Consider the following 27,014-nt stretch of genomic DNA (forward strand, 5'->3'; position numbering starts at 1 on the left):
TAGTTACGTGACGAGAAGCTACTTCTAAGCAAATGGATCTTCTGCATGACAGAATATATGACGATGTCACTCAGTTTCTTTCCATTTACGAAACGTCTTTTTCCCGATTCGTGTTTCTGTGTCTGATGAAGCTAAACGACTACTGAAGGAATAATACAATCTTTCCTAATTGTTATAGGCATTTGAAAAATGTAGCTAAACATTTCTATGTTTTATGACGACAGGAATGTGACATTGTTTTCATGTCTAAAATATTTATCTTTTTTTTTTAGTGAACACTAACCTAAAATTGAAATTCGTACAGGAGAAAAACTGTTACCACAGATACAGAGAAAGTTAAAACCGATATAACTATTTACTTTGGCGTAAAAGTATCATAGACAGGATTAATTAACTCGTCTTATTCCTTTCATTGCTTTTCACCCTTTCATTTATGTATAGTTGACTTTTCGTTAAATAAAATCGGTCGCGTGTCTATACAGGTCGTTGGAATATACGAGTTTGCGTTAAACTCAAGCAATACAATATTCACATTTCAGATAATATCTTTATACCTACAAAATATTTTCCTATTAAAGATATAAAAATCGACATATGTTTTGGACTCTCTCGTGTTGCATGGAATGCCTGTGTAGATGTCAAGACAAACATTACACAAAGTAACAGGAGGACTTCCCTTGCAAAAGATCCAGGAATTTAAATGGCCATTAGAAAACTATAAAAATCATTGAAGAATTATTCTGTTTAACCTGAAGCTATGTCCTGATTGAGCATGTCATTCAATATTTTTTCATACCTTTTTGGTCTACACGGAATGACAGGTTTACCGTTCATGTTTGCAGTCTATAACAGTGTGTTTCTCAGTCATTTACGTTGTAATTGGTGTTTCTCAGTCATTTACGTTGTAACTGGTGTTAATTACAGGTTCGATAACTATTAAAAAACAATAAAGTAAATACAGTATCGCTTTTCTTCCCTAAAATGTTTGCTCTCACGGTATCGAAACAGAAAGAGAAAAACAAATTCGATAGTGTAAATAGTCTTTCTTTATATTTTAGGTTTGCACTCCCCTGTTCTTCGTCTCAAATCTTAAAATGACGATTTTGTTTGCATAATGAAATAAGAATAAAAGATAGCGAAAGAAAAAATAAAATCTACCTTTATAAGAAAGAGTTGGCAATTCACTGGTTTGAGAATTTCGTTGTACGTCGGTATGAATGAACTAACAGAAAGCGTGTATTTATTTATTTCTATCCGTTGAAAAGAACCACTTAACACGCCGATTTTTTATATGTTTTTTGTGTGTTGAAGGTACGCACATAGATCATTTGGATGACTTCGTATTCAGTTTAATTTATGTTTGATCGATATTGAGCGACATTTGATTCAATATTTACCTATAGCATTGACAGTCCGTATAAAAGAAACTGAATCATTAGGGTGTGTCGGGATGGAATGCAGGGCTGGAGACATAAACAAAGAATAAATCATATCAGGTTCACAATATACATGGTTTTTTAAAATTCTGATATGAATTTTCAATATTCATATCAGACATCTTCCATTTAATTGATGTTTTCTCTCTTTTCAGACAAAAAATATAAATTAAAACGAAAGAAAACGACTTACCTTTTAGTATCCTGTGAATATCTATGAATTTTAGTTGAACGATAAACTCACATCTGTTTCAGAAATGGTAACATTTATAATGTCCAGTAATTTTAAAAATAATATATTTGAAACTTCTTGTAGTAGGAAATTATTTTAAAACTGTAAACCCATAGGTATGTTTTCTTACAAACTATAGAGATGTTGTTGGCTCAAAGTAATTTATGGTAGTGACCTTTAGACAGGATTCCGCCCCTTTAATAGGTCAGGAAAGCCCGAACAGGTCATGCTACCTTGACCATTACACTCCACCTCACGGCCGGAGGTGCTTAGCGAATAATTGTTTGTAATTGTCCTATTTCTTGACACGCGCTATCTGTTTCCTGCATCAAGTAGCTAGTCTCACTGGACCAGTTTACTTGTCGTGCGTTCATGGCTAAATCTGTCTATTTGCTGCACAGCATGATCAAATTAGACAATAAATTGGATTAAAGTTTGCAAATTTCCTTCTTATGCGTCGCCCTATGCCCGAAACAAATCGTTATATTCCTGAGTGTGGACTTTAATAGCCAACTGAAGGGATAATGTTTAAAACTGACATCTAAAAGGAGACATAATTGATATCATCTGAAACGGACAAAGGTATATGTGCGAAAAAAATCAGGTTTTCGCACATAAGATATTATAATGGTTGTCAGGTTTTTGAAAACAAAATAAAGCGTTTCTTCTTTGACATGCAAGTAATCCTTGTATTCAATATTCAGGGTATATTGATCGCAGATGACTTACATTATTTTCTGTGTGAAAATGTTAGGGTTAGTTAAAAACCAGTTTCAATGAGCAACAACAGAAAAAAAGAAGGAAAAGAAAACAGGAACGGGGAAGGTGCTGTAAATAAAATGTTTGCTCTCAAACAGGTGTAAGTCAAAACCCAAACGTGATGATTTAAACAATAAATAAAGTATCAGTAACCAGTAAGTGGATATAGATACGTCGGGTTTATGACTGAAACGGTTGTGCAATAAATTTGCAAACTTAGATTCTTTCACAGCAAATGCCCAGTCGATTCTGCTGCATGCTTACGCTTAGAACTCTTCAGTCCAAAATATTCTTCGTAATTCAGACCGTCTTTAGACAATATATTTGGACTTTCAACTACTTGTATGATCCAGAGTATGTCTGTCTGTCTGTCTGTCCGTATGTATGTATGTATGTAACGTGTGTGTATGTATGTATGTATGTTATATCAATAACATCATTTACAATGCTGTATGTATATAAACTGATATTTTAATAACATATTTTACACTGTTTCGTTAATAGTTAACTTGTATAAGACACAGTAACGTTAAGAAGGTCTTCATTTCATCTATTTGCAACCATTGACAAGACTGAGATGGACCTTCCTTGCAAAGTTTGATAGGAAATAATAGCACCGACACATGTTTCCATGTTGTCTTGAATAACGGTCGATTTAATTTAGATTTCCCTCTGGCATTGCAGATTCGTGCCTTGAACAAATATCGACCGCTCTGGTGGCCTAATTGGTTAGAGTGTCCGCCTCGGATGAGGTGGTTGCGTGTTCGAATCCGGCTGAGTCATAGCAAAGACTTGAAAATGGTACTAGCAGCTGCCTCGCCTGGCGCTCAACATTAAGAACTTACTGTTAGGACTGGTCGGCCTGGTATCAGTAATATTGTGAATCGGTGGGATATGCTACATGTCTACGGCATGATGCCCCAGTGTTAGACATCATTATGAATTGTCACAATGCCGATATCGAGGCGATATGACTAAAAACTTATTAAAACTTTGTTAAAAATCCAAATCACTTACACACTTTAGAAAGCATCGAGAGATACACTGGTCAATAGATGCAAAGGATCAATAGGGGATAGAAAATATAGATGAGAATAGAAATGAATGTTTCGTCATCACTCGCTTATAAAACAAGTCCTACATAATGCACCGGCAGATCTGGGTCCATGCAGTTTGTTAGGTGTATTCAGTAGAACAAACAATACAGACCGTGATCTGCAGGCGCATTATGCTATGGCAGATCAGGGTCTTATAATGAATATATACGGTATCTGACTAATTGGATCCTAAACTCAGTCCAGCGGGCGTGCATTATGATACTAGGCAAACTTTTCATTAGATTGTCCATGAGGTCATCTGTTAGCGGAGGTGTTAATTGAATAAGGGTAATATGAATTTTCTCAGCAGCAATTCAAGAGAAAAGATCTGTCGAGTTGAATAGCCGTAAACGTGTTCATGAGATGTTACTGTATGTAAACGCCTCGTAACAAAACAAAAAACAAACATAAAAAAATACAAAAAAGTTGAAAATTGCTCTCACATATATACGCCGCAAGTACAGTCTATGATGGGGTTGTGTATAAACTCAGAGCAAATTACATAACATACACGCTGATTTTGTACTTGTATTACTTTATGTAAATTCATACACACCCTGCCTTCGTATCGCACTTTTCTACCTTTACAACGTTGCTTTACGTCCACTGATTATTGTCAAATAAGGATATCATCCGTTCTCACAATCTGAACAGTTTTTTTTGAGTCTAATATAGATTATTGAGGGTGCCAACCCGTCCAGTCCCCCATCACCCTCAATTTTGTTTACCAGTAATAGAAGTTAGAATAGACTGAATATCAAAGTTGCATGTCCTGTGCCAGAAAGGGAGGAGCCGATGAAGGTATCGGACAAAAAGCAACAGAAGTAAGAATTTAACAACCTCAGACCTCCTAAGAATACACCCCAGACCTCCTAAGAATACACCTAACACCTCCTAAGAATACACCTAACACCTCCAAAGAACAGCAAAAACGAAATATTAATACTTAATGCTAAATTTGTTTCTTGTTGTTAACCTAAGATTCTATATTAGGTCATCTTAACGACATAAGTATACATTCACTTTGTCTTGACTCTTGCACTAAAAGAATAATCCAAACAAAATCGACTTCATAAAATCCTTGCCATTGTCATGATTCTATCAACCTTTGTCATGATTCTATCAACCTCTGTCATGATTCTATCAACCTCTGTCATGATTCTATCAACATTTCTTAAATATGTTATTCTAATGTTACTTGTTTAGGATCGAATAAACAGTAACAAAAGAAAGAGTGAAAACAACAAGCTTTGAAAAATGTAACAAATAATGTACTTCCCTGGAAACACACTATAAAGATATAAAAAAAAATAAGAACGTACGATTTTAAGAATCAAATCCAAACATAATCCAAGAATAATACACGAATTAAATTTTAGAAGTCTTAATAATGAATTGTTCTAATGAATTCAAGTTCAAGTCCTGACGAAGAATCCAAAATGGAAGGTGATGACCTGCTATGTAATCAGTATGATGTTGTATCGTCTACGGTTCTTTTTTATTCCACAGTCAATAATATTCCGGTGTTTGAATTTCCGAATAAAATTTAGATAAATGTCTTCGTTCAAGAATTGTGTATGAGCACTCAAATATTTCCAGGAGAAAGAATTAATCTTTAAGAATCCAAATAATTTGAATACAGATTAAAACATAATTCCCAGACTGGTGACAAACACACGCTCTCCAGTGTAAATAAAAAAGCCCCAACTGAGAACTATCTCTATAAACAAAGCTTATTGTCTTTCTTTCTTTCTTTCTTTATTTCTTTCTTTCTTTCTTTCTTTCTTTCTTTCCTCTTTCTTTCTTTCTTTCTGTATTAGTTTATTCTATCTTTCTATCTTTCTTTCTTTCTTTCTTTCTTTCTTTCTTTCTTTCTTTCTTTCTTTCTTTCTTTCTTTCTTTCTTTCGACTTGATTCAGTCATATAGTAGCAATATTAGTTAATGGATCATGTTAATACAATGATTCAGCAAAATCTTTAAAAACTGTTTAGAAATGCAGATAGTAGATCTTGTCAAAGGTCTGACAAGTTTATTGCATAAACTGGAATACGCAAAGATGCTCACATTTATTTTATCTTGCAATTCAATCTTGCGCAAATTGGGGTACTCTAAAAGCCACTTCCCCATTGATTTTTTTTCTTTCTTTAAAAACATTTAGCTCAAGTAAATTTCATTTTAAAATTGTATATACTGATTATATTTAAGAAATATACATGGAATATAAACGAATGTTGATGTATTTTCATATGCATATAAGTATAGCAGTGTTTGAATGAATGAATAAATAAATAAATAAATAAATAAATAAATAAATAAATAAATAAATAAATAAATAAATAACAAATAATTAAATAAATTCGGATAATCATAGTACTCAGTCTCAGTTGGTAAAATAATTGATTTTGAAAGTTACGGGTTTGGGGTGATAATTGCTAGTAATAAAATGCAACGACTAGTGGGAAACTAGATGTATATATAAATTTTAAAGCATTGTAAATATTATTTCAATTGAAAAGCTATATTGTTTCTAATGTTCCAAAATAAGACCATCAACATGCTTATTATGAATTGTCTACTTTTTATATCTAAATGGTGATTCTGGTCCTAAGAATTTTCTTGATGTATTAACACTGAGAGAGAGAGAGAGAGAGAGAGAGAGAGAGAGAGAGAAGAGAGAGAGAATAATTAAATACAACAGTTTTACTCAGTACGTCAGATCAATTGCATATCCTTGGAAATTTAGAATAGTTTTGTTCTATGAAATACATTTATTTTATTCTTTAGCTTACAACGGTCATTGCCAAACAGCCATTGTCCTTTTGACATTTACGACTTGTCAGGTAATAGTCACTTTACTCAATCCAACTGTATGCCTTAACATGAATAGGGAAGTATAAACCGTTTAAGGAAAGCATCACTACAGATCTTATCTTCAGGACTGACAAGTTTACGATATAAACGTAGTAGCAAAATGACCTCATTTATCATGGAAAATCAACACAAATTAAGGAATAGGACAATTCTTTATATTTGCAACAACAAAAAATAATCCGTTTGGTACAAGTTGAATTTTTTAATAAGAAAAAAAATATTTTAGCAATGGATGCATTCGATGAATTATATCTAGATATTATCGATTTATAAAGTTCCAAATTGAAAGAACAACGGCATTTTATTAAATTGGCGTTGCTTCATTTGCTGCATTATTTCCATAAAGAAACCAAAAATATGTGTAAATTTGTCAATGTTTCCTCTTATATAACTGATACAAAAATATCCGTGCTGAAAAAGATTGAAATCAAATTTACATAATACCCCAGCTTTAAATCAAGTGATCTTATTCATACTCAAAAACAACAACAACAAAGATAAAAAGCAAAAGTATATATAATTAATGGTGTACTTCTTTCTTCTATAAATGCCCACTAATGCGAGATTTCCAAAGGAAGCGTCCATGAATGTGAGATTTCATAAAGAAGCGTCCATGAATGTGAGATTTCATAAAGAAGCGTACATTAATGCGATATTTCCAAAAAGAAACTACCATTATTGCGAGATTTTTAGAAGCTTCATTAGGCTCGATCCCTATTCAAAGAACATTACGGTCCTAATTGTTTAATACCATTTCATTTTGCGCTGGCATATTTTACGCAGATATTTAATATAGTTACTTTTTGTCTTTTAAAAAAGGTCAAATATTAATTACAATGTCGTGTTTTAAGATCACATCAAATTGATAATTATATAGATATTTTATTTATACTTTATTCTTTCTTCCTTTTTTTCTTTCAATCTTTATTTGTGTCTTATGCACTGACTTCGGCATACCGATGTTTGATCAGAAATAGTGCATCACATAAGGTAAACTGACAGTGGAATATAACATGTCAGTTGATCCCCAATAGCTGTAAGAGGGACCACTTATGTCAGTTGATCCCCAACCGAGGGCACTTGTTTCCCTGCAGCGGCACTCACAATAGTACAAAACGTTACCAATCTCTTCCAATCTTGTCGCGACCATGCATTGATAAATTTTATTCATTTTTCGATCATAAAATCATTGACATGTTTATTACTGCTGTCAAGTTTGTAAAATTATATTGTAAAACGTTTATTTTGATCTGATATTCCGTACCGTAATCTACTGACCGAGATTCAAATGCTATTACATATGTTCTATAGGAAACAGTGTCAACCTGGTTTTCCGGAGTTACGTTTTTGTCTGATAATGAATAATAATGCACTGTAAACGTGAACCACGTGATGCATTTTTATCGCCGAATGTCCAAAGCACAGGAAAATATTTCGTATCATCCATTTTGATTTCAACCCATTTATTTTCCGTCTACAGGGTTAATACCCGAGATCATAATACTTCCAGATCTTCCGTCTACATAGTTCATAATACTTCCAGATCTTCCGTTTACGGGGATCATACCCGAGTTCATAATACTTCCAGATTTTCCGTCTACAGGGTTCATACCCGAGTTCATAATACTTCCAGATCTTCCGTCTACAGGGTTCATATCCGAGTTCATAATACTTCCATATCTTCTGTCTACAGGGTTCAAATCTGAGTTCATAATACGTTAGTATTTTCCGTCTATATATTTTACACTCGAGTTCCTAAGACTTTTCATATATTCAGCTAATGTAAGGCAAATGCTGTCCATATTTTAAAACATATATAATAAAATAACTATAATAAATAGGTAACCACCGAAAATTATGAACTAAATTGTAAAATCCAAATTTGCCATTCCAAATGTTGGGGAAATAAATTATACTGACGAGACAGTTTATTTTCCATGTTGAAGTTCAATATATGCTTAAGTTAAGAATTTGTATAAACATGGCGTCTGTATACATCATTCACAAATGATTTTCAGACATATTTCACTGTTCGACAATCACTATAGATAATTTTAATTTTGTTATCCGTAATGATCAGAAAGATCGGCTCCACTGACTGTTAAAGCTGTTTATATTAACCAGCATAAACATGTATGTTTGTATATTTTTCAAATATAATCATCATTTTCTTACCGCCGATCTCTTAGAAGAAACGTTCATGTAATCACTTTAATATATTTGAACAAAATGAAGCAGGTAGTTTGATATTTAAAGTACAAATATCCATTCTTAACGTTTACATAAGATTTTACATTTTAAAGTTTAAAGATGTTTACATTTTATTTACTTACCTAACCACCACAGCGTTTCAATGTATTTTGATAAGTCCTATAAAGAAATAGTAGTGATGATTTTATCAAGCATAGAGCTAAAACAAGGTACGAGTTTAACAAGGTACGAGTTTACAAGGTACTAGTTGAACAAGGTAAGTGTTGAACAAAGTACGAGTTTAACAAGGTACTAGTTTAACAAGGTACTAGTTTAACAAGGTACGAGTTAACACGGTACGAGTTTAACAGTGAAAGTTTGGCAAGTCATTACCGTTGTGTGGATTAATCAGCAATATATTGGAAAGCTTTCAGAGAGACGAGTATGTCAATGATATAGTAAAAACAAACATTTATAAGAAACGTGAAAGAAAGGTAAAGTTACAAAAGAATGAGAGGCCCCGAGTGGCGGATTGGTCTATTGCGCTCTCCGTTACGGATCACTGTTATCTCACCTCCGTCTGCATAGGTTCGAGTCTCGGATTTGGCTAATGTGGGTATGTGAGAAAGCTTGCCAGTAGCTTCTCGTGGGTCGGTGGTTCTTTCTGGTTTTTTCCGGATTCTTCCTCCACTATTAATACTGGCCGCCATGTATAGCCTATCGTGTGCTGAAAAATGGCGTTAAGCCCTACAACAACAAAAGAATGTATCCTACGTGTTATCTATTTTGAAAAGGTTTACTCCCAAGATATTCTAATATTTTTTTAATAGAAATTGGACGTCTACATCTAATGTTTCGGTGGAGTATTCAAGTTTGTAGTACTTTACATTCTCAGAACAAAGTCTTTTCAAAATGGAATCAAAAGATTTTATATTTGATATAACTCAAACTCATTTATTAGATTACTTAACGATCTGTAAAGAACTAGATAAACCAATACCATACGATTAAATTACAAAGCGATAAGAACTCTGAGAACTTTTAAACAACATGGAAATGGATATCTTTTGAATGATCATTTTAGAAATGAAGTGGAGTTATTTAGTCTATGAAGTGGAGATTCTTTGACGCTATGGAGTGGATATTCTTTAACTCTGTGGAGTGGAGTTGTGTGTGTGTGTGTGTGTGTGTGTGTGTGTGTGCGTGCGTGTGTGTGCATGTTTTTGTGTGTGGGTGTGGGTGTGTGTGTGGGTGTGTGCGTGTGTGTTTATGGATTTTTAATGTAGCTTTAACAATTTGAGTAATATCGATACATTGTTTGTAGTATGGTGATGTTTTAGCACTGGGGCATCATGATGCAGACATGTAACATCATGTCCCACCCATTATTCTGACACATCGAACCCGCGACTTTCCGCATATGAGGTGGACGCTCTAACTACTTAGGCCACCGGAGTGGTGGAGTGGAGTTACTTAGACTCTTCGTATGTAAACAGCTTAATGCAATAGTCGGTAGTGTTATTTTCTGATGCAATCAAGTGGGGGTACTTACACTTCTGTTAAAGTTTGGTGCTGATTTTAATGCAGGAAATTATAGAGGTATTAATATATGACGTTGATTTTTCTATTTTAAATGAAAGATACAAGACAAATGACAAAGTAAAGTATGCACAGTGTGAGTTGAGAAAGTGGTGGCGAACTACTAACGCTATATTTGTTTTACACTGTTATGTTAATAAGTATCTGATTCAAGGTTACGAATTTTATGCAGTTTTTGTTGATTTTAAAAAGTAATGTTAGATCGTGTTTACAGGAATAGTTTGTGGTAGATAGTTTTTAGATATGATTTAAGTAGAAAAATGTTAAATATTCTTCCTCAGATGAAAAGTCTAATTAAATCATTTATTTTACACTGGTGGACTGGTACTGCCTTTTTGAGTATGGAGTAGGTTTAGTACAAGGTGAAGTTTTATCACCGACACTATTTTCGATATTTATTGAAGATCTGGAAAATCATTACAATATCCGGGATATATTTTAATAGAGTTAGACGAGTTGTCTTTATTTTTATTACATTTTGCTGACGATTTATATTTTTTTTCAGAAACAGATCAGGGTTTGCAAATCCTCACGAATAGTATGCATGACTACAGTAAAAATTGGCATGAGAATATAAAGTTTGATAACATTGAAGTTACAACCTTTGGAATAGGTGATACATAATGAGAAAAGAAAGTATGGAATATAGCCGAAATTAAGATTGATATTCTTGAAACACGGATCAGCTTTAGAAAACTCCGACTCTCTTCTACTAATTTGAGAAATGAAACTGAAAGAAACGAAACAATATCATGGATAGAAATAAAACTAAGAGACGTGGAAACAATATCATGGATAGAAATAAAACTAAGAGACGTGGAAACACTATCATGGATAGGAAAAACTAAGAGACATGGAAACACTATCATGGATAGAAATAAAACTAAGAGACATGGAAACAATATCATGGATAGAAATAAAACTAAGAGAAGTAGAAACAGTATAATATATAAAAATAAAAGATACTGTAAAAATATAATTTTATGTTTTTATATTCGTGTCTTTGTAATATGCTAACGCGAAAACTTTTATTTTAAAGTACCTTTGAAACAAACCATACACGTATAAGTTCATTCAATGGCTTACTTCAGCCAATAAGAGAACAATGAGTACTTCGATAAATATGTGTATGAAGCATTTATAACAATAAATTTAGTTTTGATACTGTCATTGACGAAAAAGATTGTTCGTATTTGTTCAGCATTGTATTGATTACCTTGATTATATTTCTGTTCAAGGTTGTATGTACAGCATTAAATAACCGTGCTACCGTTTTTGTAGTACATACTAGAAATACATGTCCATGCTTATGATAATAAACTGTTAATGTGACCTGAATACTTTTTCGACGCTGGTCCATTTTAACAGATGATTTGACAATAGAATGCACTTTGATGTTTCTTTTCGCCTAGAGTGCCGCACATGGGCTGATAAAAAATAAAAAGCTTTCTTTAAGACTATATTGCGCTTATGATACTGTAACAATGAATGCGGTTATTATTGCACCCGACAGAAGGTATCGCAAGAACATTGAACTTTCATTTGTCGGCAGAGGTAACAAAGATAAAAAGACTGTCGATAATATCCTAGTCATGATCAAGGATCGTCCACTGGACCGTGTAGTTACATCCAATAGTTTTTGTTGATGCATTGTAAAAGGATATTATTGCATTGCATGGTTTATTATTATTATTATTATTATTATTATTATTATTATTATTGCTATTGTTGTTGTTGTTGTTATTGATGTTAGGTACTTGGCGAAGTGTTGGACCACGGCTATTATCGTACCCATTCACAAAAGTGAAATATATATGTGCCTAAATATTACAGCCGGATTACGGTAGAATTTTAATATTCCTCAGCAACATGTTTACCTCAAATTTAAATGAAAGATTAGCTAACTGGATAAAAAAATATATATTGTAGGCGAAGAACAAGTGTATATTTTGAGGAAACAAAGAGGTTGGTATTGCGATCTTTTGTTAATTATGAAAAGGCTTTGACCGTATTGACAGGATCTCACTTTGTAATAAATTAGTAAAGGTAAATATTAGTAGCAAAACGTTTACGATGCTAAACGCCATATATGTAAATGAAGAATTTTGAATGACAATGTCACATGGCTTAATATAAATATTTAACTGTCCGTCTGGCGTAAGTCAGGGATGTGTTTCTGACCAGAATAACGGTGTAACATTAGAATTTTCTAAGCCATTTACACTATTGTATGAAGATGACCTGGTTGCTTTTGCCGAAACTGTATTATTATTATTATTATTTTTATTATTATTAGTATTAGTAGTAGTAGTAGTAGTAGTAGTAGTAATAATAACATAGGTTATATATCTATATTGCATGCATGCATTAAAAATACGGTACAACCTCAAAACATAAAATTTTAGGATTAACAACACACTGGTCTCTAATTTGATAGAGTTTGCTAAAAACAATTGCATATTTATGTAGGATATTAACGTTATTATTGAGTCTCTGGATAAAGATATAAAACTTGATGTTATTTGATTTACAATGAACGTATGCAAGTATATAAACCTTTCTCAGATTATCAAACACGAGACATTTAACAGCAACATTTAACAACAAAGTGAAAGTCATCTTCTATATCTACAGAAAAAGGACAGTCTTTCAGCCCAGAGGATAATTTTAAACCTACCTATATTTGCCATTATGGGAAAGGTCCCATTTCTACACATGCATAGCAAGCTAACACTGTACGAAAAGTTCAAATAATCTATATAGTATTGACACCTCAGATAGCAAGCTAACACTGTACGAAAAGTTCAAATAATCTATATAGTATTGACACCTCAGATAGCAAGCTAACACTGTACGAAAAGTTCAAATAATCTATATAGTATTGACACCTCAGATAGCAAGCTAACACTGTACGAAAAGTTCAAATAATCTATATAGTATTGACACCTCAGATAGCAAGCTAACACTGTACGAAAAGTTCAAATAATCTATATAGTATTGACACCTAAGATAGCAAGCTAACACTGTACGAAAAGTTCAAATAATCTATATAGTACTGACACCTCAGATAGCAAGCTAACACTGTACGAAAAGTTCAAATAATCTATATAGTATTGACACCTCAGATAGCAAGCTAACACTGTACGAAAAGTTCAAATAATCTATATAGTATTGACACCTCAGATAGCAAGCTAACACTGTACGAAAAGTTCAAATAATCTATATAGTATTGACACCTCAGATAGCAAGCTAACACTGTACGAAAAGTTCAAATAATCTATATAGTATTGACACCTCAGATAGCAAGCTAACACTGTACAAAAAGTTCAAATAATCTATATAGCATTGACACCTCAGATCGTCTCTGAACTTATTATTAAACGTTCATCTATCCATTGAATTGAACCCTCCATTTAGTTCTTGTTGAAAAATATATTTACAACATTGCTTAAATGCAACGAAAAAGTGTTTCTCATCACCTACCTATTATTAACACAAACTTCTCCATTTCCCATCCACCCATTATTAACACAAACTTCTCCATTTCCCACCCACCCATTATTAACACAAACTTCTCCATTTCTCACCCACCCATTATTAACACAAACTTCTCCATTTCCCACCCACCCATTATTAACACAAACTTCTCCATTTCCCACCCACCCATTATTAACACAAACTTCTCCATTTCCCACCTACCCATTATTAACACAAACTTCTCCATTTCCCACCTACCCATTATTAACACAAACTTCTCCATTTCCCACCCACCCATTATTAACACAAACTTCTCCATTTCCCACCCACCCATTAGAAACACAAACTTCTCCATTTCCCACCCACCCATTATTAACACAAACTTCTCCATTTCCCACCCACCCATTAGAAACACAAACTTCTCCATTTCCCACCCACCCATTATTAACACAAACTTCTCCATTTCCCACCCACCCATTATTAACACAAACTTCTCCATTTCCCACCTACCCATTATTAACACAAACTTCTCCATTTCCCACCTACCCATTATTAACACAAACTTCTCCATTTCCCACCTACCCATTATTAACACAAACTTCTCCATTTCCCACCCACCCATTATTAACACAAACTTCTCCATTTCCCACCCACCCATTAGAAACACAAACTTCTCCATTTCCCACCCACCCATTATTAACACAAACTTCTCCATTTCCCACCCACCCATTAGAAACACAAACTTCTCCATTTCCCACCCACCCATTATTAACACAAACTTCTCCATTTCCCACCCACCCATTATTAACACAAACTTCTTCATTTCCCACCCACCCATTATTAACACAAACTTCTCCATTTTCCACCCACCCATTATTAACACAAACTTCTCTATTTCCCACCCACCCATTATTAACACAAACTTCTCCATTTCCCACCCACCCATTATTAACACAAACTTCTCCATTTCCCACCTACCCATTATTAACACAAACTTCTCCATTTTCCCACCCACCCATTATTAACACAAATTTCTCCATTTCCTTATGAAAACAATGGATTCTTAACTTTATTTACCCAGCAGCCACAGTGTTCGCCCCTGTCAGTTGTAGGTTAGGACTTTGTTTTGGGAAAATATCATCAGTCATCTTTAATAATTTGAACCAGTTCCTGAAATTTCTTCTATATCTTACTGCTTGCGTTGGCATTCTACCCTACTAATTCTAGATAAAAGCGCTTTGATTGTGTTTTGCAATACCAATGATATAAACCTCTCCGGTGGCCTAGTGGTTAGAGCGTCCGCCTCGGATGCGGGAGGTCGTGGGTTCTACCCACGGCCGAGTCATACCAAAGACTTACAAAAATGGTACTAACAGCTGCCTCGCTTGCCGCTCAGCATTAAGAGGTTAGTGTTAGGACTGGTCTGCCCGGTGTCAGGACTGGGTGGGATATCATGCTACATGTCTGCGGCATGATACCCCAGTGCTAGACATCACTATAAACTGCCACATTGCAGATATCGTAGCGATATGACTGAAAAATTGTTAAAGCTACGTAAAAATTCAAATCACATCACATCACACCAATAATATATTTACAAAATGACGTAGGTACAGCTTCAATGTCATTTGCCTTGCAGAGACCCCAAAGTTGCGACTCATAATTCAAAATTCATGCTATTTTAGTATTAGATATTTGGAATAGAGTTTTTATAGACAGTTTACCTATCCGATTAAATTTATCGTTCAAAGTATAAAGTGCATTTTCCGCTTATGCTGCTAGTTTATTTTTTTTTATACACACACCATGAGGTTTTAGACGAGATATCATAGCTAAGATGTCTGTAATAAGATATTGTCACCATTACATAATCACCAAAATACCAAATTGTATATCTTCTCAAATATTCCCTTTTAGAAACTTTAAAAGTTTAGTTTTTTTCCAGTTACATCTTTCATTTACAGCTGTTGCATTGTTATTTCAGTTTATTTAATATTCTTTGAACCGAGTAGCAGTTATAATATTTATTATTATTATTATTATTATTATTATTATTGCTATTATTATTTTATTATTATTATTGTTGTTGTTGTTATCATTATTATTATTATTATTATTATTATTATTATTATTATTATTATTATTTTAAAATGTCACCAGCCGGTGAAGAAAGAAGTTAAGCAAATTCAGAATTTCCCACGTCCATAGCAAAATGATGTAACCTGTTAGCTCGTGTCTGCCGCAGGTCGACCCAGTGCTAGCTAATGACTCCTATTTTGGATAACTGACCGCCATGCACTTGACAGTTACAATATCAAGTTTCCCTATTTCCGGATCTTCCATACAAGAAATCAATGGCATACTCATATTTTACATCCACAGGAATGTTGTAGTTATGAATCACCAGTGAAAGATAATCAACCAATGGAACGTCAGACAAAGTAAATGAAATTAAATTTTCTTGAGATCAAGAAAATTGCTTGTCTTTAGAGGAATTGACCTGTTTTAAGAAATAATAAATTAATAGGATATTTGTTTGCTGAACATTAATCATTGTTGTTTTATGAAGTGCCAGTTGTTGTCACAATTTTTGTCTTCGTTTATCTTGCATCTGCCTAGTAAGTCGTGGGAAGAACGTTTTGAGACAAAGATAACCATCCGAATGATGTACACCTGAAAGAGAGGAAGAGCGGGTATTACATTGATTGAAGTGTCTCGATAGGAATCTGGATAATCAGTTAAAATACCTATAACGTCTACATGATTGTTTAGGGTGCAAACTGATTCTGACATTTCAATGAATTTTAATCCAATGCCGTTTTAAAATACTGATCCAGATGCATATTAAAACGCTATGCATAATTTACAACACAGAAACGAAAAGCTAACCAATCTCTTACTAGATAAATAAAGCAAATATTGTACATGGATATCAGTTAAAATATATATTGTACATGGATATCAGTTAAAATATGATACTTTGAATAAAAATAGATTTTCTCCACACTGAACTCTACATGAATCTGAAGATATTGTTGTTTTTGTGACAGTCATTTAAGTCAGAACGACAGAGAATAATTTTTCTGTATTTGACATGAACAATAAATGAATAATATACCTTACATGAAAGGAGATTACATATTAGATATCAATAAATGAATAATATACCTTACATGAAAGGAGATTACATATTAGATATCAATAAATGAATAATATACCTTACATGAAAGGAGATTACATATTAGATATCAATAAATGAATAATATACCGTACATGAAAGGATATTACATATTAGATATCAATAAATGAATAATATACCTTACAGGAAACCTTACATGAAATGAGATTACATATTAGATATCAATAAATGAATAATATACCTTACAGGAAAGGAGATTGCATATTAGATATCAATAAATTAATAATATACCTTACAGGAAACCTTACATGAAAGGAGATTACATATTAGATATCAATAAATGAATAATATATCTTACAGGAAAGGAGATTGCATATTAGATATCAATAAATTAATAATATACCTTACAGGAAACCTTACATGAAAGGAGATTACATATAAGATATCAATAAATGAATAATATACCTTACAGGAAAGGAGATTACATATTAGATATCAATAAATGAATAATATACCTTACACGAAAGGAGACTACATATTAGATATCAATGAATGAATAATATACCTTACATGAAAGGAGATTACATATTAGATATCAATAAATGAATAATATATCTTACAGGAAAGGAGATTGCATATTAGATATCAATAAATTAATAATATACCTTACAGGAAGCCTTACTTGAAAGGAGATTACATATTAGATATCAATAAATGAATAATATACCTTACACGAAAGGAGACTACATATTAGATATCAATGAATGAATAATATACATTACATGAATGGAGATTACATATTAGATATCAATAAATGAATAATATATCTTACATGAAAGGAGATTACATATTAGATATCAATAAATGAATAATATACCTTACAGGAAAGGAGATTACATATTAGATATCAATAAATGAATAATATACCTTACACGAAAGGAGACTACATATTAGATATCAATGAATGAATAATATACCTTACATGAAAGGAGATTACATATTAGATATGTTGTTGTTGTTGTTGTTGTGGGGTTTAACGCCATTTTTCAGCACACGATAGGCTATACATGGCGGCCAGTATTAAAAGTGGAGGAAGCACCCGGAAAGAACCACCGACCCACGAGAAGCTACTGGCAAGCTTTCTCACATGCCCACATTGGCTGAATCTTAGACTCGAACCGCCGCAGACAGAGGTGAGATGGCAGTGATCCGTAACGAAGAGCGCTTTAGACCACTCGGCCACTAGGGGCCCCTATTAGATATCAATAAATGAATAATATACCTTACATGAAAGGAGACTACATATTAGATATCAATAAATGAATAATATACCTTACGTGAAAGGAGATTACATATTAGATATCAATAAATGAATCATATACCTTACAGGAAAGGAGATTACATATTAGATATCAATAAATGAATCATATACCTTACAGGAAAGGAGATTACATATTAGATATCAATAAATGAATACTATTACATGAAAGGAGATTACATATTAGATATCAATAAATGCTGACTCTTATTTAATTACACCTGCTTCGAATTAGCTGATCCATAAAATTAAAAAGTAATTTACAGACTTCAGACATGAATGTGTTATAAACACGTGGAAAAGGTCACTGCAACTTTCTCACGGTCAAACAACTGAGAATCAGAGCTGTAAGTCTTGCAATTTCTTTGAGTCTATTTAATATTGATAGGGTTCTATAATAAAATGCTAAGTAGCGTATAAAAGGATTTAAACGAGCGACAATTTGATCGATGCTATCAGATAATGGCATCGATTTTCAAGTATCAACACGCGACAGTTGAAATTGTCGAATCAACGTGAAGAATCTTTAGTTAGTTAATATTGTATAGAACAGGATAGATATAGGCGGTCTTGTCCAATTTAGAGTGGAAAAGGTCCTGTAGATTTAACTTACTGATATGTCCCTCAGTGTAATGAGAGAGAGAGAGAGAGAGAGAGAGAGAGAGAGAGAGAGAGGAGAGAGACATAGAGAGGGGTGGTAGCTCCCTCTATAATATTCACGCCATTGACCTTAGCGCTAACTTCGCATGTCTAAACAAGAGATCAAAGTTTAACCTTTATTGTATGGCTTTATATGGCGCAATTCTCAATTTGCGTCGTGAACATTGTCATGCGAAAAAGTTTCGCCCCGTTTAGCCTCAAGTACTGAGTTTGATCTTCTCTTAAAACACTTTAAGGTAGTTCGGAGATACAGCTCATTTGAAAATTTGAAGAAAAAAAAATGTTGTTTGTTGCAATGATCCATGATGAACATTCATAAATTATGTCTTAGTTCAGAAGTTCAGTTTGACACATTTATATAACTGAATACTATGTACCCCGCAGAAAGATATATAATTGTCCACCACTGGGGACTGTCATGAAATGAACATAAAACTATCAGCACGAACCATAAGGAATCAATTGACCTTCCTAACAGTTTTTCCCAGTTCTGTCACAACGGGGTAGGGTCGATCAATCAAAAGGGCAGATTTACGAGATCAGGATAATAAATGAAGTTTGTCCGAAGTGAGATTGTAACTAGGTCGCATCCAACTAAAATCCATGTTTAAGAAAAAATGCTAATGGTGTAGTTCTAAATCAAATGTGACGGAAAAACCATTTCATAAAAGAATTAAACAAGGTAAATGAAATTTAGAACTATTAATTTACATAAAATTGCTTGTTTTGTTAAAATTTGATCCGTTAGTGGAAATAATATGTTAATAGGTTCTTGGCCATTAAAATTCGTTAAACTTAAGTTTCAAACGTAATGTAAGAAATCTCTCTCTCTCTCTCTCTCTCTCTCTCTCTCTCTCTCTCTCTCTCTCTCTCTCTCTCTTTATATATCAGTGCTTGATTACCAAATAGGCAGAGTAGGTATCGGCATAGGGGCCCCGCGACAACGGATCAAAATAATATTAATAAAACGTATTGGGATATAATTTGCGAGGTGGGGAGAGGAGTCAAGATTTCGACTGCCTCAGGGCTTCCGCAGGGTTCAGTCAGGCACTGATATATATATATATATATATATATATATATATATATATATATATATATATATATATATATATATATATATATATATATATATATATATATATATTTAATGAAAACAATTCTTGACATATAAAGTTCACACAACTTGCCGATATCAATAATTTTGCTTTAAAGTATGTCATTTACATCAGCGAATCAAAGAATAATTAACAATTTGTGTGTTTCAGAAGTGTCACATATATGATTATTTACTTAGTACATTGATTGATTGATATGTTACAGGAACGGAGCATGTATATTCAATATAAAATCAAGTCATATTCTTCTTTAATTATTTCGTGATTGAATTCAAAACCATCCATGAAATTAAAAATTAAATTACTGTCTTCAGGTATGTACATATTAATGCACAGGAAGAATGGATCGCCATCACTTTCTCACGGGCAAACAGAGCCGTAAGTCTTACAATTTCTGTAAGTCTATTTAATATTGATAGAGTTCTAGAATATAATGCTAAGGAGTGAGTAAAAGATTCAAACGAGCAGCAGTTAAATGAACGTTATCAGAAAACGACATCTTTTATCATGTATTAACACGCTCTAGTTGAAATAGTTAAGGATCTTCAAATAATCGGAAGTGTATATTACAAGATTCATGCTCAGCGCGAAAACTGAGCGCCAAAACAAGCGGTCAAACTCTCCTGCTTTAGCACTAAGGTATATTTAAGTGTACTTGGTACAGTTTGCAGGACAAAATTCTTAATCGCTCTCGTGGAAATAAAGCATGGTCCTGTTTAGTGGAATGAACATTCAAGATCGACCTCAATGCTTGTCTTAAGCACTGTAATGTAGGCACTTAAGTGATATAGTTCCATTCGAAAATATGCTAGCATGGTGCACTGTTCCGTTATGAACATCCATAAATTACGTCAAACTTCAGTTTGGCGCCGACATATAATTGAATACAACGTACCCTGCAGGAAAGCGTACAATGGTATGATATGCGGGACTAATAAAACACATATAAAACGATCAACAAGAGCTATAAGAATCAATTGGCTTTTCCAACATTTGTCTCAATGCTGTCTCAACGTTGTACGGTCGATCAGTCAAAAGGGCAGGTTTGTTAGATTAGACATTAAGAAAAAAGTTTTTCTGGAATGCGACCTCTGACCCCAAGCACGATGCAACATATTTAAAACAAAGTTGGCTTCGTAATCACAAGTTACGTAAAGCAATCTCAAGTTTTGGTTAATAATAAAAGGCTAACAAAAATCACGTTCATTTATACAGATAGCTATATTTATAGTGTCGTAACTGGTGTAAGTTTCTTGAAATATGCATTTAGATTGTCGTTACCGGTTTAATTTTATAGATATATGCATTTACCTTGTCCTTACCGGTGTAAGTGTATAATATCAACCCGTTTAGATTGTCCTTACCGGTGTTAGTCTAGATGTATACATCCATGTGTAACGTACTTAAATTAGTATACATTGTGTGGATTTAAAATACGTCGAGACAGAGATCAAAATCATGATAAGTATGGCGCAAGCTGATCAACCTTAATCTCTGGTAAACAAATTTTAAGCAAATCAATTGGCCTTTGAGACAACACATAAATTAATTTTCGCCAATGCACCATCCGTAGATGATTGAAGTGTGACTGTTTTTATTAATGCGACAGCTTAGATGATTGAAATGTGGTCCGTTTCGATTACTACGCCATCTTAGATGATTGAAATATGGTCCGTTTCGATTACTACGCCATCTTTATATGAATAAAACGTACCCTGTTTAAATATATTCTACTTCAAACTTTGCTTTAATGTCTTTTTTTCTTTTGATGATTTATGCATAACAATGTCAGACAGTGAAGAGTGTACCCGTGATCTCAAGCATGTACACATTTTAAAGAAAAGAAAACGTTTTCTAGTCAATGACCTGTGGGTATTATATATGAGTAAAGCCTTAGAGCGGTACTTTCTGTTTTGATACATAAATGCATGTCAGATTTTATATATTCCGATAATTTAGACAATACTTTTGGACATAAAATGTCAGTACTACAGTACCATGCAATATATATATATATATATATATATATTAATATATATATATATATATATATATATATATATATATATATATATATATATATATATATATATATATATTTGTATATATAAGGAAGAGAAATAAATGGTAGATATAACAAAACAACCACATATAATGGGACTATCTTTTATTGAGAGAAAGAGAGATAAACAGCCAATACCTTTTGATACACATTACAAAATATGCGTTATCTAAAATAGTTGTGTCAGTGAGTTAGGGTTCTGCATTTTCTTTCCTTGGAACGAAATCATTGCGTATGGGACTCATGTTCCCAAAAGTAGCGCAAAAACCTTAGTGGTAAATTACACCTATCAACCAAATAGTAAACACTGTGTCAGTTATTCTCTGATTGCACTATTGGTCTAATTTGTTTTATCTATAGTGAACACCGTTCCATGAATGCACATAATTATATGTCACAAACCACAGCTGGTCTTCATAAAGTTGAAGTCCTTTTCTAAACATTTATATTACTATGATTGTAATAAACAAAGCGTTCCATAACATAAGTAGCTACTTTAGTTTCAGAATTTTCAAAATGCTTTCTCACCGCTCGTAACAGTTTCTTCAGCCTCTTTGTCATAATTGCCGCTAGGTTGCGCTTTGGTCTTCAGTCTCATTCACAGTATAGTTATCTTCTGTTCACAGCAGTACACTTTCGTTGTCACTAAAACTATAATCGACCAGATTTCTCGCTTCGTTAAGAGACCCACTTTTCGGTCGATGCGATGCCAGGCCTGTTCCCTGTCTCAACAATGCATGACTGATCATTTGTGAAGCTATATTCAACGAGCCGTTGTTGGTCATGCTTCCCATTTGTGAGATTTCTCCTTGCATCATCAGTGGATGGTATCTCAGTATTTAATGATTTCTCAAAAAAACTTGTAAATGTCTTTGCTGTGATGCATATAATCTTTATCCGGACCGGCCATCCCGATTTCGGTATCAATTCGGTTGATATATGAATGAAGCGTGTCTTCTAGAAATCCAATGTCCAGAGCAGAGCAGTCTCTAGATCTGTCATGCCTCTGGCCCGAATCATTCTCTGACCGGAAACTCCTATCCAGGAAGAAGAAACATTTGTCTTCCGTTTCTTTGGTACTACATGCCTCCTCAATGTAACAGGAATACTCACCATCGCCCATGATTCTACTATGATTGTGTCCAAAGCTTTCCGGATCGACCTGTCCGATACATGGCGGCCTTGTACCGATGTCACTGGGGATGTACGTCGTTGTTTCATTTGTATGTTTCACTTTTAAGACGTTTTGAGTTAGCAAATTTGACCGCTGGAAATTTTGGATCTGTTATTACGAAATTGTGTCTCTCGATCACTGGAGTGCTATGTATGGGGTCAGGTATCTTAGGTGACAATATGTTCTTGTGAGATTACGTTGTTCTCTCCGTCTATGCCTGTGAATCTCTTGCATTGTAAGATCGTTAGAAAACATTGTTTGACCAGGACTCAGTTTCCTAAGGTGTCGTATATTTGACTCTTGCGATGGTATCTTCTTGGAATGAGATTCCATTATTGACCTCAGTCTCTGCTTTTGAAATGTACAATTCTGGACAGGCGTTTCATATTTTCATTCCAGGAGGAGACTGTCCTTGACAGTTGTAGCATTTTTTGTCATGGCGTTTATGGTGACCTCGTTCTGGCGTCGACACTCGGAGCTTTGTGTCGATGCCACTTTTCCTCCTCAAAACCAGTTGAACTTTGTCTTTTTTTGACCCCCAAAGCTCTCAAAAGTTTATGAATTTTAGTTTTCCCGGACAATTCTCGATCCACTCCGTACATTGATTCGTACAAAGCATACATGTGCCCATTTTCCTTATCGATGTTTATATGCCGATGAAGTGATTTGATGACATCATCACAAGTTGAGTTTTTCGTCACGTTCTTTATAACGTGGTCTTTTGCACTCAAGAGGATGTGAACCTCATACAACTTTGTTTTCTTAATATCTGCCATCTGTAAAATAAAAGATGAAGGAATTTTTGTTAAAACTGGACAAGAAATATATTTTGACGTACAAAAAATAATTCATAGGCAAGTATAATATACTTTCAAAATATTTTCCGATCAAATGTAACATACAGTTATAGAGAGACGCGTCATCTCTGTGACGGATTTTGCACTATGAGCCATTGGTCACTGTCAGGGGGCGAAGATAAAAGGGGGAGGGGAATGCGAAAGGCTTATGCAGAAATGAATCGTGGAGATTTGTGAGAACAAGTCATTACGGTCGCTCAAGGCGGGGATCTTTTGGAGTATTTTTCAAATTATCCAACACTTTATTTGCTTCTTAGCCTGCTTTATATGGTAATCTGTTCTCTAATTAAAAATCCATCCGGGTTTTAATATTGACTAATTGTGAAAGGTTACTTTACATTAAATAAAAATCGGTAATCTGACTTATTGTTGAGAAATGTAAGCTGAAATAAAAACATCATAACAAAGATACCAGCCTGTTTTAACATAGAATGAAACTGCTTGGAGTAAAAGTAATTATATCTTTTGTCGGGCGTAAATGGCTGGAGGGGTGGATTTATATTCTTTGATAAAACCGCTTTGTTTACAAGGGCTAATGAAACATCATCCGGGCTATTTGGAAACCTTACATAAATAAGAAAAGTTCATTAGTTTAAAGACAACAAAGCCTCAAGATTAGTGACTTTTTTAAAACCCTATTCACTGGAGCCGCAGTGCTTTAATGGTTACCATGCCGTATTCGCGACCATCGGATCACTCCAGGTGGGCTATCGTGGTGTATCCTAGGGCAAGGCACTAAATAACCATCACGTCACCTAAACCCCAAACAAATTATTTTGGCCTGTTGATAACATTTTATAAATATCACGTACTTTTACCCAAGTCTTTAGTACAACTTATGTTGGCAATGGTAACGACTAACTCTACCCAGAATTCAAAGTTATTAGCACGATGGAACGTTCATCAACATAGTTGATTGTTTTCTACATTTTGGATGTTTTATTTTTTTTTCTTCTTTCCCTGATAGTGCAAAGCATTCGCAGAATCGCTCACAAGCTAAATAAGGGAGATGATACAGATACAGGAGTTTGTGGACACAAAGATCGGGCTTGGCTACATTTCGATTAGTCCTATGAGCACTGTAGGAACATTGTAGATGATATCAATGAATAAAATTAGCTAGATAAATTCCAAACTTAATTGAGATGGTGATCAAGAGGCCCCCCCCCCTCTATCTCTCTCTCTGTCTCTCTGTCTCTCTCTCTCTCTCTCTCTCCACACACACTGTTCATCAATATATCTGTTTAACTATATGCCCATCGGTTTCGGTTTATCTACGGAAGTATAAATCTTACTCGTTGAGTCAGATTAACAGAATTATGAAATAACTAGTCTATTGAAGAGGTATCTATTAATACTTTGCCTTTTCCATGATCAATTTGGTGGTCATTATGAGAATTGATTGTCTATAATGTCAGATAACTATGATGATCATCATTATCAGTGTCGTCGTCGTCATCGTCATGGTGGTGGTGGTGGTTACGATGACGACGATAATAGTTAAGATGATGACAATAACGTTCTTTTTTCATGTCGGTAAATTTACCAAAAAAACCCCAAAAAGAAATCTGTTTCTTTCCATCTAAGATGCTGGAGGTCGCGGGTTCGAACCTAGGCAGAGTCATACTAAAGACTTTTAAAAGTGATACTAACAGTTGCCTCGCTAGGCGCTCCGCATTAAGAGGTTAGTTTTAGACTGGTGATCCTGGTGTCAGGATAATGTGACTGGGTGGGACATCATGCTACGGCATGATACCCCAGTGCTGGACATCACTGTAAACTTCCACGCTGCATACATCGTACCGATATTACTGAAACATTCTTAAAGCTATGTTAACAATCCATATCACACACACACACACACACACACACACACACACACACACCATTTAAGAATTCTGCTTTTCTCACGGTTCAGATTTCTTTTTCACAAAATTCAAAATAACTTGTAAACGACTAGACTGTCTCGAAAATGTTTTTCTACAATCTGGAAAAAGTAGTCTGAAGTGTCGCAGTTTATAGTGATGTCTAGCACTGGGGCAATCTGCCGGAGACCCAGTCACATTATCCTGACACCGGGCCGACCAGTCCTTACACTAAACTCTCATTGCTGAACGCCAAGCGAGGCACCTGTTCGTACCATTTTTTTAAATAAGTATTTGGTATGACTCGGCCGGGGATCGAATGCACGACCTCCAGCATTCGAGGCGGACGCTCTAACCACTAGGCCACTGGAGCGGTCCTTATGTTTATGATAAAGTCAATACGATTCGTTGCTACGAAATAGCCTATACAGGTAATTGGTAGATACGAGTTTGCATTGAAATCAACCAAACAAGTTAAAGTATGACATTTACGATAATATTTACATCTCTACAAAGTAGTATCCCATTATATGCTATAAAACTGACACGGTTTGAGATTCTCGTGCGATGCATGGAATGCCTCTGTCGATATCAAGATAAAGGTCGCACAAATAACCGGGTTTAACAAGAGGATTTGCTTTTACAAAAAAATCCAGGAATTTAAATGGCCATTAGAAAACTATAAAAATCGTTGAAAAATATAAGTCGTCTTAACCTGAGGTTATTTTCTGATCGCGAAGCGTCATTCAATAGTTTTCACATACGTGTTTGTGTCTACGCAGAATGACTGGTTTACTGTTCATTTGTACAGTTTAGAGTAGCTTTTCTTCTGCGCCAGTGTTAATTACAGGTTCGATAACCATTACCAGGTCGGATGACAAATAAAATAACCCCTTTAGACATTTTATTCCCACTGTATCGAAACAAGAATGAGTGGTAAGTAGTCAACTGGTTTACACGCTCTTGTTCTTCATTTCAGCTTCAAGTATACCATTAGGAAATTTATTTGCATATATAAACAAGAATATAAAAATGGGGAAGATTTAATTCACACAAAGAATTAGTAACAAGTATTCCTAAATAGCTGGTTTGAAAATTGATGTCGATATTATTATGAATACCCTGACACAAAACGAGTGCTTGTGTATTGGCAAGTAGA

The sequence above is a fragment of the Sinohyriopsis cumingii genome, chromosome 9, assembly GCF_028554795.1.
Source record: "Sinohyriopsis cumingii isolate HCF-2022 chromosome 9, ASM2855479v2, whole genome shotgun sequence".
NCBI lineage: Eukaryota > Metazoa > Mollusca > Bivalvia > Unionida > Unionidae > Sinohyriopsis > Sinohyriopsis cumingii.